Below are 22,028 nucleotides of genomic sequence, written 5' to 3'. Positions count from 1 at the left end.
GTGTGAGGAGACTATGATTTCGTCCATTTTGCCCTTCTATTTAATGTTATTTGATTCAATTATATTGGATGCTATTACTCTCCTTGGCATCTGGAGACTTAGTGCTCCATTCTGCATGCGATTTTTACATCTTTAATTGAACAATACTTGACATTTGCAACTGTTCACTCCTTTACTTAATCTAAGAGAAATATGTCCTGCGTACATAGCTTATTCTCTTCGACTCCTTTCGAGCAATGTAGTTGCTCTTGCTGCGGCATCCTTGATTCGGAGCCAAGCAAATCCCTTTGTTCTTGCACAAATTTGTATTCCAGTGTCTGCCAGCATTACAGCCTTGGTTTCCCTTCTCGAGGCTTCTTGCTTACTATTAAACGATGGCTGACGTCCATTTTCTTAGCATGGCTGCTTTACTTGCGTTATATCTCCTACTTTAGCATGCTTCTATGTCTCATCTACATTGCGATTCAGCATATATACATTTATTACATCTCTTGTCACTTATCTTCTTAGTGTAAATGTTTTTTCTTCATATTCGCATAGATTTACTTCATCACTTTAATCACATTTTTGTTCTTTAGATGTCCATACATCGAGTTCAGTGCGTCCACGTATCTTCTCTCTTTAGTAGCGTCACTTTACATCTGCCAGACTTCACTTATAGTTACTACTATATAATCTACTGCATCAGTTCAAGGGTGCATTCGATACGGTTGTCTGAGCGCATAACGTCCCTCATACCTTCAATGTGATATTGGGATAATACCAGGTGTCAAGCACAGTGTTTTCTTGTTCTTCCAGTTTGATGACGTGAAGGGTGAGCTCTATAAATGATGTGCACATCTGCCCCTCTGCAGTCTCCTTTTAGTAGGAGTGCCAGATATGTTTTTAAGTCGTCTCCCGGCTGAAATTGTTGGGCCAAACGTTCAAAGTTTTGGAAAACATTTTCCTAAATCTTCCCCTAATCTATATGGCTGTAAAATCCTGAGAGGGAGGATGGGTCTTTGTTGTGCTGCTACTACTTTAGCAATACCCTTCTGGTACCTTGTTTTATACCTAAACATCCTATTTTCTGCTGCGTGGGAACCGGACAGCCTCCTTGGCATGCAGCGCGAGGATGAGCAGAGTCCAAATCAAGCCTGAAGGTAATAATACAAATATGTATGCATTCTTGGGTTTGTGTCTATAATCGTGCGTGTGCGTGTGCGTGTGCGTGTGTGTGCGTGTGCGCGCGCGCGCAGGTGAATGAGTAAATGCTGTATGAATGTGTGTGCACTGTGCTTGCATTTATGCTGGATCTGGGGGCTGTTGGTTTGGTGTAGCAAGGGGTCATTTGGCAGGAAGTCTTGATTTTCTTTCTGTGGCATGGTATTTATTACTGGGCATCAATGGTAAAGCAAACTGTGTAAATTGTTGTTACATGGCTAGAATGGCCTACTTTGGTGCGGCAATGTGCTTATATTTTTGCGATTGGTGCATGGCATATTACGCTGGGCATTAAGGGTAAAGGCAACATTGTACATGTTATTTCATGTTATTTCATGGCTAGGATGTTCGACAATACAATATAAATGCATTTTTGTGGTGTGCTAGAATATCCAATTTTTACATGTTTTTAGATTATTTCATATGACCGTACTTCACGTTACAATAGACACATCGCTAAGGGAGGAAGGATAGCTCAGGGGTAATGCGTTTGTCTTGGAAGCAAATCAACGCGGTGCAACACAGGTTCGAATCCTTTTACCCACACATTGAAACTACTCGCTGGAATTAAGCGCATTATAAATGAACAATACAATTAAAAAAATTTTTTAAAATACTTATCCGCATGTACTAAGAAAGTGAAGAAAATTGTTTTTTCCAATTACTTACACCTTTATAATTAGTACATGGATTATTATCAAATTTGGCAGGGTATGATCAGTGGCTTGTCAAATTTGGTCACAATCCAACCATAGGTTCAAGGGTTAGAGGGCAAAGCACTTTTGCATTTCCTATGTAAAGTTTAATCGAGTTAGGTTGTCTTACAAAAATGCCATCCTTTGTCCAAACCTACGCTATCCTATGTTTAATCCATACCACTAATAACTCAAATAACAAACATCTGCCTATGTAAATTGTTCCCCATTATAATTGGCTTTGGGTGGCTGGCTTCTGACCCCCACTCACTTGGGTCTTTGGTTACCTCTTTCAGGCCCCATCCTGGTGGCTGAGTTCAGCATCTGGGTCTTTTAAGTCTTGTGACTTTTCCGGGAGCATGTCATTCAGGATCTTTGGGCAAGTGTTTGTATTAAATCACAAAGTTCGTCATGTATTTGGTCTTGCAAACTTTTTCCTGGTTGTCTTCTAGCCCTACTTGGGCTATCTGGCCCATTAGACCTTCTGTGTACTGGACAGTGTCCACCCCCTCGTGGGGTACGCAGTGTCTCAGCACTTCGTGGGCTATCCAAACTTGTGTCAGCCCCTGGTGGGATTTCTGGCCTCGCAGACCACCTGAGTCTCAGGTTGCTTTTATTTATTTATTTATTTATTTGCATTTGTTGAGCGCACATCAGACCGAAGGCATCGTGGCACTTGTTACAGTGTTGCTTATACTTAGTTACATATATTTAGGTCTGTAAGTGTTACATTGGACGCAGATATCATTACATATATACATTGCGTGGCAAGTAGTTGGGAGCGAATGGTTAGTTGAAGAGGGTAGTTTTAAGTTTTTTTTGGAAGGAGGAGAGAGATGTTTCAGCTCTGAGATCAGTGGGGAGGGAATTCCATAGCTTAGGTGCGAAGAAGGGGAAGCCTATACCTCCTGCCTTGGTCCTATTGATGCGAGGTATAGTGAGTCGATTGGTGTATTGTTGTCTGGTCGGTCAGGTGGATTGAGATCTGTATAGAGTGTCAGATAGGTATGAGGGTGCTGTGAAGTTGATACATTTATGAGTGGTGGTGAGAATTTTGAGGAAATGCGGTCCTTGACTGGGAGCCAGTGAACTGTCTTCCTGGCTTGTGTGATATGGTCTCTTTTTGGTATGCCGAGTGATGCTCTAAGGGCGTTGTTTGGAGTTGTTTGGAGTCTAGATATGTTTTTCTCAGATATGCTTTCACCCCCTACTGGGGTATTCTATATATCAGCCCCTCGGGGGCTTTCTGCTTTCATACCCCAGCAGGAGGTATTGGGATGGTCACCCCGGTTCAGGCAGTTCCCAATGTTAGCCGCTTGTGGCATTCTGGGTTTCTCCCCCCGGCATGGAGTATCCACTGCTCTGCCCGGCCACCTCCTGGTACAGCCCGTGTAGCTTCTTTGCTTGTGCTTGCCTCAACAGTGGCATAATTCAGGCATCATCGGTAGACACTGTGTGGCTGCGCAGCCTACAGCATTCCTCCTTGGGTGGTTCAGCTTCAGCCTACACTGGTGGCTTTTGACTCCGATAGTTGCTGTTCCTGCGCCAGTAGGGCCAAGCTCCTCTAGCTGGAGTCCAGACTCTAGGGAGCAGCACTCCATGGGTCTGGTAGCTGCACTGCGGCTCCCGTCGGATACACAAGATTGGCAGCGGACTCTGCCTTCCACCAGAGAGGGACCTCATCGGTGCTGTGGCTCCGCAGTTGCACAACTCTTCTTCCCACTTCTTTCAGTGCAGCTCTCTGCCTCTTCTACAGACACCACAAGTCGTCCCTCCTCCCCCGAGAGCAGAAAGGGAGAATGGATTGCTTTTTGGTTTCACACATTAATGTTAACAGTTGCATGTCAGAGAGTACCCCAGCCTGTCTTAAAGGGCTGTGCCTATTATTACCTTGGCCAGTTCCTACGTATGCCAGTAACAATGTGTTATCAGTGTATGAGGGAGGTTTGGTTAAATCCGGGCCTGGCGTCTCCTTGTCTCCTAAAGTGTCACCCCTAATGGGACATGCTTGCCCTGTCCCCTACGGAGGGTGTTGCGTTAAGGGCTCACTTCCCTAGTCCCAAAGGGGATGGCTCCGCTTTGGGGAGAATTCCCTAGATTCATCTCACATCCCTTTCCCTTAGTTTGGAGCACACCTCAACTAAGGTAATCACTCAGGGAAAGACACCGCTCCCCCAAACCCATGGGGTTGTGTCGTCCTCTGGGAATTCTTCTCAGAATGACAGAGGGGAGTATTTCTCTGCAGTGCTTTCGTGAGGATTCTGTTGAAGGAGGTTTGGGAATGCTGGGAAATCTGTCCCTTTGATTAGATCCTCGGGTACCTTCAGAGCTGTTGGCTCTTCCCTGACTTCTAGGGCGAGTGGGACATTTGGGTATACCTTAGCATCTCCAGGGACAGAGGTTAGTTTTACTTCTTTGCCCAAGTCCAAGCTGTCTGGACCAAGCAGGAATGATTGGATTGCAGTGTGTTGGCTGCCTGAATCAATTAAAGCAATAGCCAAGGTATTATTCACTCACACGGTTTCACAATCTTGGAAGGGGCGGTTGTAACATAAGAGCATGTAGGCTTCCTCAGAGCTCTCCTCTTCTGGTTCTTCCAACTCTCTCCACTCCTCTATTACTGCCCAACCTATTTTCACAGGTTCTGTGGGTTGTTTCTATGGGCATGCACAGGTAAAATTACCCTTCTCACTGCATGAGAAACACGAGGGAATATTGGAGGAATTACTTTTGCCTAACAGTCTCTCCTGTTGTCACATGAGATTTGGGAGGGGGGGGGGGGGTTATTGGTCTCCTAGCTATCTCTTGCTTATTTTTCAGGACAAAGCAGGGTGGAATCTCTTGGCCCTTGATTGGTTTGAGGTTTCTCTGGGGGTTAGGAGCATCACATAATGTTATCTGAGGAATTTAAAAGCATCAGAACGGGCCTGAGTAATCTGAATGGCTGTCGCAAGGGAAGGTTGCCATTGTTGTAATACAGCTCACGGGGGAAGGAGGAGAGGGGAATTACTCCAAGGCCAGGGTTTCCAGAATTCTGGTAAGGTCTTCCTCCCTAGCCACTGGTTTACTAGATTTTGGACCCTGCCAGCTAATTCCATCAGCTTCTGTCTCATTTGGAAGCAACTGGATGTTCTTGTGCTTCCTCTGAAAAAAAACGACGGCATCAGCCAACCTTTCCTATGAGGGCTGTTTTATTGCGCTAAAATGAGTAGTTCCATCCATATTGCTGATCTGCTAGGATAGTTGTAGTTTGCTTTTAGTAAAAGGGTTAGATAGCAGGTTTTGAGAGGCTTCTATGTCATTTCATCAACGGGTGTCATTTCAATGGTTTTTTTACAAGTATTTTTTACCGAAAAAACTCATTGAAATGGATTTCTATTTTTGGGGCGTTTCACCCAAAGCCTATTGTTTTTGAATTATTATATGCACTTTCCTAACCCCCTATATATTTCAATGTGTTTTATCGGTAAAAAATACTTGTTAAAAAAACCATTGAAATGACCCTTGTCGATGAAAGAACGCTATACCTTTGAGAGAGGGGAGGGTCTAACACCACACTGGCCAATAGGGACTAGTTTGTCTCCAGGCTTGGATATACAAAGTTCTGTTGGAAATTGACTATTTTGGGTCATTCGAATCCCATTTCTGACTCAACTAGTGGTAAGTCAGACAGTTTTAATAAAGAAAAGCTCAACTACCCTTAAAGCTATTGTGATCGGCTTGCCTAACTTCAAAAGAAAATAATAAAATGCTGTCTCATAAATTCCATTCTCTGTCCAAACCTAGGTTATCCTATGTTCTATCCCTACCATAAATAACCTGAATAAAAAACATCTGCCTAAGTAAATTGGTCCCCACTATACTTGGCTTTGGGTGTTTGGTTTCTGACCCCAAGCAACTTTTGTCTTTGGTTTTCTCTTTCAGGCGCTGGCCTCAAAGAGTTCAAAATCAGGATCTCTTAAGTTTTTATCTTCTACGGCAGCATGTAGCTCGGGATCCTTGGGCAGGTGTTTGTATTAAATTACAAAGTGTGTCTTATATTTTGTTCGCAAACATTCTCCTAGTTGTCTTTTAGCTCTAATTGGGCTTTCTCTTTACTGGATAGCATCTATACCCTCGTGGGGTACTTTGTGCCTCAGCACCTTGTGGGCTTTCCGCTTTCTCACCCAGGCACGGGGTATGGGGATTGTCAACCCAATGCAGGCAGTTCTCAATATTAGCCCCTTGTGGGTTTATGGCTTTCTCAGCAGCAAGGAGTAGGGGGATTATTACCCTGGTTCAGGTAGGTCTCAATGTTAGTCCCTCATGGGCTTTTGGCTTTCTCACCCCAGCATGGTGTATGTACTTCTCTGTTTGCCTGCCTCCCAGTTCCTGGTACAGCCTGTGTACCTTCTTTGCTTGGGTTTCCCTCTGCTGAGGCAGTGGCACTGTTCGGGCTTCTTTGGTAGACTATGTGTGGACGCACAGCCTTCAGTGTTCCTCCTCTGGTGGTCCAGCGTCAGTTCCAGCCTAGACCAGTGGTTTCCGACTCAGGCAGTCGCTGTTCCTGCACTGGTAGGGCCAAGTTCCTTCAGCTCGAGTCCCAACTCCAGGAAGCAATGTTCCACGGGTATGGTAGCTGTGCTGTGGTTCCCGGCGGATACACAGGATTGACGGCTGACTCCACCTTCCACCCGAGTGGCACCTGTACTGTTCCATGCTGCTTCGTTTGCACAGCTCTCATTGTTTTGTCCAATGCAGGTCTCTGCCTCTTCGCTTCTCAAGACATCACAAAACTCTTACGACGAAAGGGAGAATGGATTGGTTCTCGGTCACACACATTGATCTCAAAAGTTACTGGTAAGAAGCCACCCAACCCTGTCTTAAAACGCTCTGCATATTATTAACTTGGTCAGTCCCTAGGTATGCCCTTAATGTGGAATCAGTGTATGAGGGAGGTATAGTTCAATCCCTGTCTGGCTTCTCGGGTCACAGCAACTTGGATTCCGCTTTCCCTGTCCCCTAGGGAGGGTGCTGTGAAACAGGCTCACCGCCCTAGTCTTAAAGGGGATGGCTCCCCTTTGGGGAGAAGGGACCAATTCCCTGGATTCATCACATTAGCTACACAGTCATATTGATCTGTATCGATTTTTTATGCCCATCTAACAATCTGTTTTTGGATCTAAACATCTCCCTCTCTTTGGGCCTATCTTTCTAAGAAGCTATTATTGTGCCTATCAGTCTTTCAGTCTATCGAGCCTATCAATCAATTAATGTATTGTTGCAGCCATCAATCTATCTTTGGGACTATCCATTGGTTTTTTCTTTGGGCCATTCTGTCTTTGGAACTACCATCTATCGTCTATTTTTGGGTGTCTCTACCTATCAATCGATATTTGGATATATGTTTCTTGTCCTTTGATCTATCTCTGTCCTTCTTTGGGTCCCTTTCTCAATCTTTAGGTCTAGCTTTCTGTCTATCTTTGTGGCTATATAACATTATGTGGATGTATCCATCTGTCATGTGTTTGGGTCTATTTATCATGGCTTGTATTTGCATGGAATTTGATATCACTCCCTGTATTGTTCGTTGTATTGGTAGTAATGTCACTTTACACAATCATTGTATACTGCTTCTATGTAATGTATGTCGTTTGTAACATTGATTGCTATCCTTTAAAGGAGCAACGTATGCTTAGGCCCAGTTAAGTAGTGTAGGTTTTTTAGAAACGGATTTGGATTTTCCCACAAAATAATAGTCTTGTAAAAATTGTAAACCAATTGAATCAAGTAATAAAAAAAAATAGAAAATAGTGTAGGTTTGTTCACAATGGCACTTTACCTGGAATACGTGTGGGTGTTGCAGTGCAAATAGCTTTAGTCGTAAAACAGTTGAAAGATCTTTTTTTTACATGTAAAATAAAGAACAATTTCTTTCCTACCTTGGTGCATATGATACAGTTTGTGAGTCTAGCACCCTGTGAGGGCCCCTTCGTGTGCTGCCATATGGTTCCTATTAGTGTTAGTTTTCTCTCTCTATGGGTGTCTCTTTAGGTCTTTGGTGAAGATCCATTCATGGGTTCAAAGGTTATAGGGGATAGCACTTTTGCATTTTCCTATGTGAGGTTCTAGCGATCTATCTTTGGGTGTCTATATGTCCTTGGGCCAACCTAGCTATCTATTGGTTTGTGTCTTTGGGTCCATCTACCCAACAATCTGTTTTTGGGTCTTTTTGTCTATTTATTGTTTTGGGGGTCTCCATCTAGCTATCTATGGGTCTGTCTGGTCTTTGGATGTATCTTTGTGTTTATGGGTCTCTTGATCTTTCTTTGAGCCACTCTACCTGTTCATATTTCATATTACCAACATACTACACTACCACGTCCATGTGTTTATGCTGAGACAGAATGCTCTATATTAGGTGAAGTTTAGAAGTATCTTTGCGTTTCACATTATGAACACATATGGTAGGAGAGTTCTGATGTTGTACAGGTTCATGCTTTTTTGTGATGACACCAAATGTACTATTTTTAGATGAGTTTTCATATGTTCGTCTATCGCATTGTTAACACATAAAGTGAGTGTTCTGCATGTCAGGAATAAATATAAATTCCCAATTTATTTGAAAGTTAATGGGCCTCATTACGAGTTTGGGGGCAGCCATGGAGCTTCCAGCTTCCAGCTCCATGGCTGCCTCCAAACCGGGCTCCTTTTCCGGGTTCCTGCAATGGGGACTTACCGGGTCATTCCGACATAGAAGAACCCGGTAAGAAGTCCTTGCAGGAACCATTCCCCATTCCCATTTGAGCTCCCATAGGGCTCAATGGGAATGGGGAGGGAGGTAACAATGGGCACATTACAGGTGTCCCGTTGTTACCTCCTTCTTCCCCTCGCGGGACCCGAAAAGCACGCCTGGTTTTACCAGGCGTGCGATCCGGGTCCCGCGATGGGAAGCTTGTAATCGGCCCTGACGGAATGAAGGGGGCCGGTCCCGTACCGGCCCCCTTCATTCCGTCAGCGCCAGCCTTATAATTAGGCCCAATGTCTCGAATTTTGTTGATGTGATTTACAAAAGTTTCGAAGCATGCACAACTTCAAGGTAAAGTGCATACATGTGCCAAATAACTCCAAATCAAAAGACAATTTCGAAAAATCGTGTTCCTGAACATTAGTTTTCCCTATGGAGATCTCGATTCTAACAAAGAAAATGAGTTTTATTCAACTTCTTACAGCCTTTGAACCAGTGCATGGATGCCTACCAAATGTGACATGCGTGATCATATCAGTCACAGTGAATTGCTTACTAAATGGGACGAAGATACATCTTAAAAAGTTATACTGGAAAGCGATTTATTATAAGCTTCATATTATTTCTGTGACCACGGCAGTAGAATATATATATATATATATTACATTACACAGTCACATGAATGATGGGATTCTAAAATTCATGGTAATAGTATAAGCCCCATTATCTGTAGATGTCAACCAGTCGGAATCCAAAACTATTGTACATGCAAATTGAAAAAATGCAATGGCTAACGTTTATCGATATTTTGGTAACATTTACAGACTACCATGACCCGATGCACCTTGAGGTTTGTTAGGACGCAAAAAGAACACTACTTTACCAGTTAAATATTTTTTATATTACATGTAAATGAAATTGTGACTCCTCAGCTCTAATCCATAAACCAAAATTACAATTTTGGTGATTTATGGGAAATAAATTGCGGGCATTTCGTTATCCCACTGAGTTATGCAATAAACTACGTTATTTTTGTTTTAAATATATATATATATCTATATAAATATATACATGTTTACATGCCCATATAAGCATTACATAATCAGCAATTCATTGTAATCCTTCATAATGCCCTGCTTTTTATTAGGTTTAATAGCCCTATGAAATGCTTTCACTGAGCGATTAACGCTTTAAAGAGAGTCAAACTGCCAGTGAATTAGGTCTTTTATTATCATCGATCTAAATTATAAAGTAATTTGCTTTCCAAAATAGCGGCCAATTTAGATTAAAACTGAATACTACAAGGGTATCGGGAAGACGAGGCTCACTGTCTCCTTTGTCACGCTGGTTTCTTGACGGCAAGTTTTTTGTCCCTGGAACAGCCATTTCTCAGCGAAATCAGAGCCACAACAGCACACTTACAGATTCATTAGAAAGCGCAGCTTGATGCTGAAGGAAGCGAGACAAATCCCAGCGACCGCTTTCGCCGCGTTCCACTAATAGTAATAATGAGGGTATCTATTTGGGCACCATGCAGCAATCCTGCATTGCAGCTGTCATCACATAATTCAGCAATGAATAAATACATGCATATCCATGTACATCATCTCAAATGATCCGGCTCCCAAAGGGTGTTACCGAAGGCCATCAGAGCTCTCTGCAGCTCCACTGCAACTACAGTCCTCATCAGGAACCCAGGGCACGCAGGAACCTGATCCATCCCACTGCCCCGTAGGCGAAGCACCCCTTGATAAGATGGCCGCTGCCCACACCCCGGAAACATTAGTGCAACACCCTGCACTCTACTAGATGCTGACTGGGCAGAAGGCAGACAAATGGAATTCACCAACAGAAGCAGGATGGGGAAGGCGGCTCTCTCAAAGGCCGGTACCTAAGGCCATCGGAGCTCTCTGTAGCTCCCCACAGGATGAAGTCCTGCCTTCCATGTGTGACATCTGAGGAAAGGCCAATTCCAAAGGCCTGTAACCCGCCCTGCATCGATCCACAGTAGGAATCTGTACACTGCTGCCATTCCTGACAAATGCATCGTGAAATCTGACACCTTCTCGGCGCCTCAAGGTACACACGCATTTGGCTCCTTCCACAATGCTGCAACGCTAGACTGTGCCAAGTATTCTATTAGCCCTCCGACACCCTCCGGTCCAATCTCAAATGGTATGTTGCCTGACCCACACCTGATTGCTGCATTTACTGCAGCTGCAGCAATGCCAAACCAACTCCCTTCTGCTATGCTGCATGACGCTAACATCCCATCTCGCTGCCACAAACCCTTGCATTACCAGCACTCCCGCAGGAGACCCGTCACACGCTCTCCTAAACCCACGAGTGCATCCGCACACATCCCATCACAGCAACATCTGATCAGCTCTGCGTGGAGCCCCGCACTGTTTGCTACAGCGGCTAAAACATAAACAACCTACCAACAGACCAGCACATGCCATGTCCCAGTGAAACACCTCACTCCTGGCATACCAATCCTCCAGCCTTCTTGGTCACACCTTCCCCTCACCACCTCAAGAAATGAAACTCCAATGCAGATCAGCCCGCACGTATGCTACATATGTCCAGCCTATCCTCACCAGAAGCCTCAGGCTGGCAAGCAGCACCCCTGCCCATAGTACAGCTAATCTTGTAAGACACATATCCTTCCATGCCTATCCCACCAGCCTCCCTCAGCCTGAGCCATCAGAGCCAACTCCCACCTCCAACAAATCCCCTCCCAAGGCACTACCGACTTCACCTATAAACCAATACGCTACCACTGAATTCCCTGACATCCAGCATGCCCATTTAAAAGGAGCCCTGATCAATACAAGATCGGTACCTGCTCACGCCTTGGACATCCATGACCTCATCGTATCACGTAACCTGGACTTCCTAACCCTCACCCAGTCCTGGCTACATCCAGCCTCTGGCCCATGCGCTATCCCTAGCCATTCCCCATGGGTTCATCATCCTAAGAGCAGACAGGCAGGATGCCAGGGCAGGCACGGTTGTACTAATATACAGAGACACCTTGAATATCAGAGTGCCCATCTAAACTAGAGGGAAACTAATCTGCTTTCCCTAAAACTCACCACCTCCTATACTATTTCTATACTATTTAACCAGGTTTACAGGTCACCAGGACCCCTAGGCACTTTCGAGGATGACCTCATTCATCTCCTTAATCCCAACCTCAAACCAACAAGTTATCTTCCTAGGCGATATGAACTGGGTCCTGAATGACCCTGAAGACCGCAACGCCTTCTCTCTATCTAGTGCACTAAAGGCACTAGGCTTCACACTCTGTATAAACCCTCCCACCCATGCCAAGGGCCACACTTTGGACTGGCTGGGAGACCTAAACTGCACAGTCAACATCACATATGTCTCTCCATGCCCCTGGTCCGACCACTTTGTCATGAACTTTGACATCCCACTACACCAGGACAATCGACTTGTTGGCACCCCTATGCCACCCACCTGGGCTAGAAGCTCCAACAAAATCATCAGAGACAGCATCACGCACACTTCTCCATCCTCCACCCTGACCACCTCGCACACTGGGCTGATAACCCAGTGGTGCTGGCTGACCTCTACCTAAACACACTAGAAACTGTAGTGGACACATTCACCCCTCTGGCACCACGCAAGGCAAAAGCACTCTCCCATGCCAACTCCTGGTTCACAGGGGACCTCCAGAGCCTGAGAGCTAAGAAGTGCCAGGCTGAAGAATTCTGGAAGAAACACAAAACAGATACCCACAAGGATTTGTTCAAGTCAGCACCCAGGACATACAAACTAGCTATCACCCAGGCCAAAGCCACCTCTTATAATGACAGATTTGCAAGAGCAAATATAAACAAGCTGTTTGCCAACCTCCCACATTGCCACAACCTGCCTATCAAGACCAAGCCACTTTCCACTTCCGCCAGGTCTGAGAAACCGACAGGAGCACCATCCTCAAAAGTCTTAAACCCTCTAGATGTAAAGGGGACACCTGCACTGCCCCTGTCATCAAAGAGTACACGGAAGCTCTCATCTCCTTCACCAATGCTTCCTTCTCTTCAAGTATGATTCCCACCTCTGCAAAGAAAGCATGGGTCCTCCCACCTCCTAAAAAAACATTGCTAGACCCGGCTATGCATAGTAAATATCGGCCCATCACAGCAGTCCCATTCCTGCTCAAAATCGTACATAGGGCTGCATACTTACAAATCCAGCACTATCTAGAATGTAATCAAATTCTAGGTTTGCGTCAATCAGGTTTTAGATACGGTCATTGGACGGAATCAGCATTGTTGGACCTAAAAAATCAACTGAACGCCTTCAGAGATGAAGGCAAGCCTGCCCTCCTCCTCCTATTAGATCACTCTGCTGCCTTTGAACTGGTTGACCATACAATTATCTGCCACCCCCCTACTTCAGCAGCCAATTTTGCAGAGGAAGCCACGTCCAGGGTAGCTTCATTCCTGGCTGACAGAACAATAAGAGTCTTCTCAGAAGTTGCCTGTGCCCCGCCATCCCCCATCTCATGCTTAGTGCCCCAAGTGTCCTGTGCTTCCCCTACACTTTACAACATATTTACCAAACCTCTATTCAACCTCCTAGACTCTATAACTATGATACGCAAATTATGCGACAAATAACTGGTAACTCCTTGGATGACTTCCCTAACCTGAACACAATCTACTCAGCTATCCAGGCCTGGATGGCAGCCAATGGCCTTTGCATAAACAATGAAAAGACAAAGATCCTGATGGGCAGGCCTCCATTAATCATAACCCCCCCCCCAGCCCCAATATGCAAACTTCAACATAGACAATCTTCTGATACCGTTCTCTAGATTGGTAAAGACCCTAGGAGTCTACTTGGATTCCTCACTCTCCTTGACATGTCATGTCAACGCCATCACAACTTCAGCTGCCTACACGACGTGGCTCATCAATGCTGCCAGACCATTTCTAGTCTCGACCAACTGCATCACCATCACAAGAGCCATTATCAGAGCTAGACTGGATTATTGCAACACCCTTTTTGCCGGCAACCCTCTCACAACATTCACAAATTACAAGTGATCCAGAACAATGCCATCCCGGTGGCTCTCAATATCCCCAAAAGAGAGCACATATCTGAAGCAAAAAGGCCTGCCCATTGCCTGCCATTCAAGGAAAGGATCATCTTTAAAACTCAAAAAATTTAGCAGACGCCCTCTCTACAAAGAACATGGCATGATAACCTGTTCTGTTTTTTTTTTCCCACTTTGAACGTCCACAGCCATTGCTTTTTGCTCACAATACTTTTCACAAATGAGAAATACTCATTTGCATATCAGTCTTTGCCCCGCCCACAAGGGCAGTCCAGCACCGAAATGCCTGGCAAACCTCCTTTGAACATGAGTACCAACAGCAACCCAAGACACGTGTTTCAGCCTTGTTGGGCCTCATTGGTAAGGTGGAGCTGTGCCCCTCTGAGCACAGTGAGCAAGGGGTCCATGTCTGGGTTCCTCCAGGTATCTTAGGGTGACCAACCCCAAGTTCCTCGCAAAAATACAAAAAGGTAGCAGGCTCACCTCTCTAGCAAGGTTAAAAGTACAGTGATCAAAAAGTGATAGCTGCGGACTCTCAAAGTGGGGCAAAAACACAGAACAGGTTATCATGCCATGTTCTTTCTAGAGAGTGGCGCCTGCTTCCTTTTCTGTATTTTTCCAAGGAACTCTTAGTGTCCCATGGCGAATAATGTTTAATTATTAGCATCAAGCACTTTACGATATAATTCTCTTCTGTCAATTGCACACTTTCCAAGTTAATGCCAAATGTTCATTTGACAGCTCCCAGGATAAACTGTATATAATTCATGGGTATTCTTTGCATTAGGCTTGCCCCTCACTTCTTTAAGCAGGACTCAAAAAAGAAAAATAAACTATTTGACATTGAAAGCTGATAATGCTGTTACTTACGGGAGACATTAAGGAATAAAAAGTATAATAAAAAGTCAATAGCCAATAGTTTTTTTAAACCAGAAAGTATACTGTACCCAAGCCGCTCAGCAAAGAAGATCACACTCGGATAATATGTTGCATCTCATTTATCACACGGACTGCCATAAAACGGTTCAATAATCACATTGTGCATGTGGGTTGTTTCGATTTCAAACTATACAGACTTCGCTGTTTTCTTCAAAGTGTATAAGAGATAATTTGTCGTTGGCCAAGCTGCTTTACCTCTCTCCATTGCAGCCTGCGTCCCACACCATGCTGGTTGCAGGCATATGAAATGTGCACTTCTGCTCATGCATCATGTCACATTATATTAAAAAAATATTAGCTATCCTCATACCCTTCTACCAAGGCAATATTGGCACAGTCAATGTGCTGTGTTTGTGAAAGGCGGCAAGGTTGGGCAGTTCGTTTGTTTAAAACATCAAAATATATCACAAAGTAGCACGTTTTTTTCAACCTAATATATAAGCAGTACAGATTTCTCTGTATGACCAGTCAGCACTGAAAAAGTATGCACTCACCAGGCACACCAAGCCAACAGGTAAAATAAATGCGGTTTTCTATCCAAAAACATCATCCATAGTAGTAGCTATCACTGGCCCACAGAGATCTCGGGAGATTTCCCAGTGGGCCTCTACACCTGAGGCCTCTTTTCTGTAGGAACCCTTGTTTTCTGCTCTCCTCTCTCATTCTCCTCGTCACCAAACCCTTTTCCTTCTATGCCTCCTCATTCATCAGATGCATTGGAAGCAAACCATTTGTAAGGAATCATCCTTCCTCAATCTTAAATGTTTTATATGTATCATTTTTTGGTTATGTCTGAATACTTTGTAATGCGTATACTGGACTCATGTGCTTCAATATTCACGATTTGGACCCATTTAAAAAATCTTTTTTGGACAGAGAACCCCCAAGCTCTGCTTAGTGGGGTTTGGCTTTTTTTCGCACTATGTTATCTGATGCTGCTTTGAACGCGTTTCCTGCGACACATTTTGGTCGCAGTCCACCTGTAACAGCACTATTTCACAGAGCACCAGCATGGAGCTCCAAGTAAACATTTAGGATCCCTTATATAAGAATAATTGTATTGATCAAGAAAAATAAAGAACACGTAAAAGAAATGTCCAAATTGTTGCACATGAAACTAACCTGAGTAAAGTCCGAATGTATGATTTCAAACCCTTTGATTGACAGTCTATGTATCACAGTAATTCTGAATACGCACGCTCACGTGACTACTCTCAGGTGCAGCTTGATTCTACTGACTCCTCTGAGGTTTACACAAAGAACAACTTTATTTTCAAGCTCGATATTTATTGATCAATTGTCCATATTTATTGTGTGGCACATGTGCTTCTCCAATTATAGCGATGGGCATTGATAACTTTACACAAATCACAAACTGCAGGAGGGTACATCGTTTTTGTTGACGGCACCACGTCACTTCATGCAACTTCCTATCCTTATCTTGAAATAAACGCATTTAAGTACATAATGCCCTTCATTCTATTTCCTTGTCTAGTGGGTACATTCTATGCACACCTCAACATTATGCAGCTTTTCAAATGGCATCTCAAGGACGGACCCTTTCAAAATAGCAGTTTATAAACGATGTAAGCAGAATGGGCCCCACCGACTGACTGTTCAAGTTTCAGTTGACGTGCCAACTGCCCAGAATGAAACACACACATTTATTTTTTAAAGAGATGCAAGCTTCAATGGATGCTAATAAATTCCCCCCTCACAGGGTGTCTTGTGCTAGTCATAACTGGATGGTGTAAACCCACAAACCTGATTAGGAGGCCAATTACTTGACACACACATCTGTCAAGTAATTGTCCGGCCTCAGGTTGGAAGTCGCTTCACATCACCATATGGATGAACAGAAACTATATACTATAGCAGTATCCATACCAATTATGGGACTCAGGGGTGAAGCTACATGTTTGGGAGTCCTCTTTTGACTTTCAAATGAATAGTCAAAGGTAAAGAAGCTTCAATGGCATTCAAATAACTACAGACGTTGTAAATTCACAAAAATATGCAAATCAACATCCCAGACTCAAGCTAAAGCTACTCTCATCATCGGCTGATCACAGCAAACACTGAACAATGGCTTGAGACAACTAAATTGGGGCAGTTTCTTACATTGGGGGTGCTACGAGTCCAAGAAAAAGTCAGCACAGTCCTCTTTTAGAATGTAATTGGCTCACTTAAAGTGATACACTCTTCAATGGAATGCAAATAAGTGCCACAAGGTCACAGTGTCTCTTGCAGGCCAAGTGCAGACTGTCAGTATACAGAAAGCTGAGACATTGCAGCTGGCAGTCAAGGCCAAATGCCGCCCAATCTTCATCAAGAGACAATAAGCAATACCACTTGATTGAAGTGTATGAAAAGAAGTAGTGGAACTATGTTCCCTGCTTGCCTGCCCCCACTCCTCACAAACCCCATCGCCACGCCCCCTCCCACACGCAATACAAACTCCCAAACAAACATACCTGCTGTTTAAGGGAATACTCAGTGCAGTGCAAGTTTCAACTTCTTCCTACACGGAATAGTTTCTTTTTAAAACAAAAGTATAGGAATAGTAAAACATGTTTTTCCAAAGTAGATGAACACTGCTCCCACCCACTTCGACCACTGCTTGCAGATTGTATTCAGAAGAATGTCGCACCATGTTATACTAACCGGGTGTGGTAACATTTCTTGTGGTTGGCACTTAGTAGCTGTGATTACCGGTTACTCCTGCTCCGGTCATGTAACAATCAGGTGGCTGGAAAAGTGGGCGAGAACGCACAGTGTACTGACTGCTATTTAGAGCCAACCAAGGCTCTATCCCCTGGGTGGCACCATCTTGATTTTGGGGAGGGAACAGGGAGGATCTCCATGTTGCCTTCCCTACGTTCCCAGCCTACCCATACCCCCAAAGACATCCGAAACCCTTTCCCCACCCCATCCCCAGCTCTCCACTTACCTGCTTTGAGCTCTAGTCCCGGCGCTCCTCCCACCAATGGCCACCATGGAAATAGAAAAAGGGACCAATCCCTTTTCCTAGGGTGGTGGCCATCTTGTTTTAATGATATTTACAGGAGTGGGCTCGTGCAAAAAGCTCGTGCAAAAAACATGGAGCCCATCTCCCGTAATAAAATAAAAAAATCAAATTATTTGCACCCCCGGGTGTGAATAGCAATCACCTGTTAGCAGCCCTTTATGCCCCCCTGAGCAGAGGTGATTGCTACATTCCACACTGGACCCTGTTGTTAGCCACTTTCATTGTATTCCATACATGCCAACCCTCCCGATTTAGGCTATTTTTCACTGTCTCCCGCCTGAAATAGCTGTAGCCCCAATGCATTCCTATGGGGAAACGTTGGTCTCCCGATTTCCCTTTGGAAATCTCACTCCCAGCTGTGTCTGAATGTTGGCATGTATATTATAGCCTGTGTCTATTATATAAAATGCTGAAGAGTCAATTCAAAACAAATCAAAGGAATACCCATTCGGCATTTATTTATTGATTTATTACATTTAGGTAACGCCAGACCCGCAGGTTTCATAGTGTTTCTGAAAGTGAAGATAATACATGTAGTTTGTCATGGGAAGAAGCATGTTACAAACAGTGGTGGCAGGAGTTAGTCGTATTTGTTGAAGAGCCAATATTTGACACGTTTTCTGAACGGAGTGTATGAGTGTTTTTCTCTGATGTGAGCAGGAAAAGATTAACAAAGTAAAGAGGCCGAGAAACGGAAGCTGGCGCCTCCCACTCCTTCGCGATTGAATTTGAGAGTGTCAAGCGTGAGGCTGGTGGATGATCGTAGATGACGGAAATGGCATTTTGGTGTTACACAGTTTTTGAGGTAGAGCGGGGCGAATTTGTAAATGCATCTGTGTGCGATAGTCAGGATCTTGAATTTGATACAGGCTTTGATAAGAAACCAGTGCAAATTACATCTGGTGGCTTAGATGTGATTGGTGCGATTGAGTCCCACAACTGCACGCAGGGACTTATTTTGTAGGAGTTGTAATTTGTCAATGTTTTTTGTGGTGGTGCCTATATAGAGGGTGCTACAGTAATATGGTTTTCCGAGAATGATGGCTCTGGAGAGCGTGAAGCAATTTTCTGTGGAGAGGAATTGTCTGCTTAGGCAGATAAGCTTGGCAGTGTAAGTAGTAGAGGAGGCAAGGACGTTGATGTGGTTGTTCATCCAGAGTGCATCACCTAAGTGGATGCCTAGTGTGTTCACGTGTTTTGACACCAGAATAGTGGCGCCATCAATGAGTAATGAGTAGAAAGCAGGGTCTAAGCCTTTGAGGTGGCGAGAGGAGCCTACAATTAGGATCTCTGTCTTGTTGTTGAGACAGAGGTTGTAAGTGGCCATTCAGGATTGCATAATACTATATATCCTGTTTACAGTTGCTGCGTCCTCATAGTAATTTACTGAGATGGGGATAGAAATGTGGGTATTATCTGCAAAGTTGGTGTACCGTATGTCGATGGAGTCAAGGAGGTCGAAGAGGGGCTTGGTGAGGTATTATTTAAGGTAGGGGACAGGCAAGAGCCTTGCAATACTCCTGTGGGGACTGTGATTGGGTCAGAGGCGTCATCCCCAATGGAGATTCTGGAGGAACCTTCACCAAGCAACGTTTTGAACCATGCTGCAGTTGCAGATGAAAAGTTGAAGTTGGCGCAGAGGTTGGTGTGAAGGAGGTCATGATCCACCAAACTGAACGCTGCCTAGAGGTCGGGCAGGAGGAGTAGTGACACGTTGACAGAGTCTTGTATGGTGTTCAACTGAGTTTTTACGTCCAACAGAGCTGATTCAGTGCTATGTTTTGGGAGGAAGTCCGACTGCCTTGCGCCTAGTAGGTTGTGGTGCTCAAGGTAGTGCTGTACTTGGTGATAGCCCATGCAGTCAAGAATCTTGAGAAGGAAGGGTATGGAGGTAATGGGGCAGTAGTTGGTGGGGAGGGTGGGGTGAAGCGAGGGTTTCTTTAGTATAGGGCTGACCCAATCGACTTGAAGGGTGGTGATGACAGAGCAGGACTTCAAGGAGGTGTTAATGAAGTTGGTGATGATGGGGGCAAGTGTACTAGTGAAGAGTTTAACGATCCGAGCGGGGAAGGTGTCGCCCTTGCAGTTGGAAGGCTTGAGGGCTTGGATGGCTTTGATGACATCTGTGAGTGATACTTGTGAGAAGGAGAAATGAGTGATCAGAGGGGCGGTGAGGGGCATAGGCAGACTCTGGGCAGGGCAGTTTGGCTGCCAGTAGTGTTTTATTGGTATTGATTTTGGATCTCAAGGTATCAATTTTATTAGAAAGGGCGGCTTTAATGGTAGAGCACCAGACGCCATCTGCACATGGCTGCAGGCTGGTGGTTGTTGGGTTTTCGATCTCTTTGAGCATAGTAAAGAGTTCTTTTGTGTTAGAGCTGGTGTTAGCAACGCCCACATTTCACATACAGACCTCCCAAGCATAGGGTACAAAGAGGACAGACTCTTTAATCACACTATCACTCTTCCTGGGGAGGATAGCTTAGGGGCAACACAATCACCTTTGAAGCAAGAAGACGCAGAGCAACACAGGTTTGATCCCCCGGTCCGCGCTTAGAAACCTCTGGGTATTAAGCGTGTTATAAATAACCAATTACAATTAGAAACTTTGACTATGAGCGTACCCTATCCACAACAGCAATCACAATCCTCACAAAATACCAATGGTAAGCAGGTAGGTCCTGTGAAATGTACCACGGACTGTACTCCTCTTCATTCATGTTACCACCTGTTATGCTTGAGCTAAAACATGGCGCTGATGCTCAGTGCATTCTGGGGGAACTCAGAGCTATAATGGATATTTATTCCATGCCTCAGTGAAAACTGCACTTGCTTTGGTAAAAGACCTGCTTTCAATGTTATTTTATTTCATGCCTCAGTGAAAACTGCACTTGCTTTGCTAAAAGACATGCTTTCAATGTTATCCGTTGCTGAGCCTGGTATGCAGACCTTAGTCAAGGACATTGTGCTGGGAAAGCTAGTTTTGTTATGTCTTGCTATGAGTTATGGAATTGCTTTCCGTGGTGTTTTAGAAGAGGGTAGCTTTGCTCCTTGGGGGTTACTGTCAGTTGATCCGGCCGGCAACCAACGGTCACTCAGCAATGCGCAAGTGCTAATGCCAGAAGGTTCGAGAAATTGCCACCCCTTTTTTTGAGGAGGGCATGTATAAATGGGAGGCTCTGGAAAGGTCAGATGGAAAAAACACAAAGACCTCAGTCGGAGGGGGGACGCCTTGTTACGACCTTCCTGTGGGATGTTGTGCTCTCTGCCTGGCTGTTACCGGGGTCTTCCAGCCGCTTCTGGCGAGATGAGGGATTCAGTTACGCCCACGGTGATGTATCTTCTTTTGAATTCTCCATCTTCTCTGTGATTTATTTCTGTTTTATAACTTGTTGCTTCTTAGCTATGAATAAATAGCCGTATAAGTGCTCATTATTTTGCTAACTGCGTATCTGGTTGTGAGTTATTGCTCCGTCTACCTGCGTTCAACGTATTTTCTTTGCTCTGCAAATGTACTGGTGATAAATAATTGTCCGTGCACTCTTGGCGAGCAATACACCACCTACTATCAATAACCTAAATGTTACTTGAAATTACATTAAAACGGTGTTTTAAAAAAAATGAATCGATTCTCTGAACATTCTTTAACATTTTATCATTTTATTTTATGAAGTAGCATTGTGTATTAAAACCTTATTTTTGAGATACCCCTCGGCAGGGGGACCAGGCAAGGGTGTCCACTATCGCCTTTGGTTTTTGCACTAGCAATGGAACCACTAGCCCAACACATCCGCCTCCACCCCGAAATTCAAGGGTTTGAGTTAAGAGACCAGAGCCACAAAGAAGCGCTCTATGCGGACAATTTGCTCTGTTTCTTAAGAGAGGCTCAGACTTTGGTTCTCCCGCTGATGAGTCTGCTTGACAGTTTTGCACAGATCTCGGGCTTCACAATAAACATGGCCAAATCAAAGGGTCTGAATTTATCTGAAACAGAGCAGGTGCTAAATGCCTTAAAGAACACCTTCTCCCTTAGCTGGGGAAACTCCAAAATTACATACCTTGGGGTGCTCTTAACTCCTACATACTCGGGGCTGGTGAGAGCCAATATTCCTCCGCTGATAAGAGATGCGAAGGAGTCTCTACAAAAATGGGCCCCTTGGAGATATCATGGCTGGGGCGCATAACTGCCGTCAAAATGACCTTGCTACCCTGGCTTCTTTATGCATTCCAGGTGCTCCCAGTCCATATTCCAGAACGAGACTTACAAGATTTGCAGAAGGAAATATGCTGATTTATCTGGCAGCGTAAAACACCTAGAATTCAGCATAGGATTCTCATCAGAAG

The 22,028-nt window shown here is 44.5% G+C and overlaps 1 protein-coding gene across 13 annotated transcripts in view; it reads right to left on the bottom strand.

The window, feature by feature from the left end:
• The window catches only part of WDPCP (WD repeat containing planar cell polarity effector), a 3,071,480-nt gene that overhangs the window by 1,355,756 nt on the left and 1,693,696 nt on the right, over positions 1 to 22,028 (bottom strand). The gene's annotated exons all lie outside the window — the stretch shown is intronic.

The sequence above is a fragment of the Ambystoma mexicanum genome, chromosome 4q, assembly GCF_040938575.1.
Source record: "Ambystoma mexicanum isolate Mex_15411 chromosome 4q, UKY_AmexF1_1, whole genome shotgun sequence".
NCBI classification, from domain to species: Eukaryota; Metazoa; Chordata; class Amphibia; order Caudata; family Ambystomatidae; genus Ambystoma; species Ambystoma mexicanum.
Note: the sequence above shows the minus strand (reverse complement) of the source record. Positions and strands in the feature narration are given on the sequence as shown.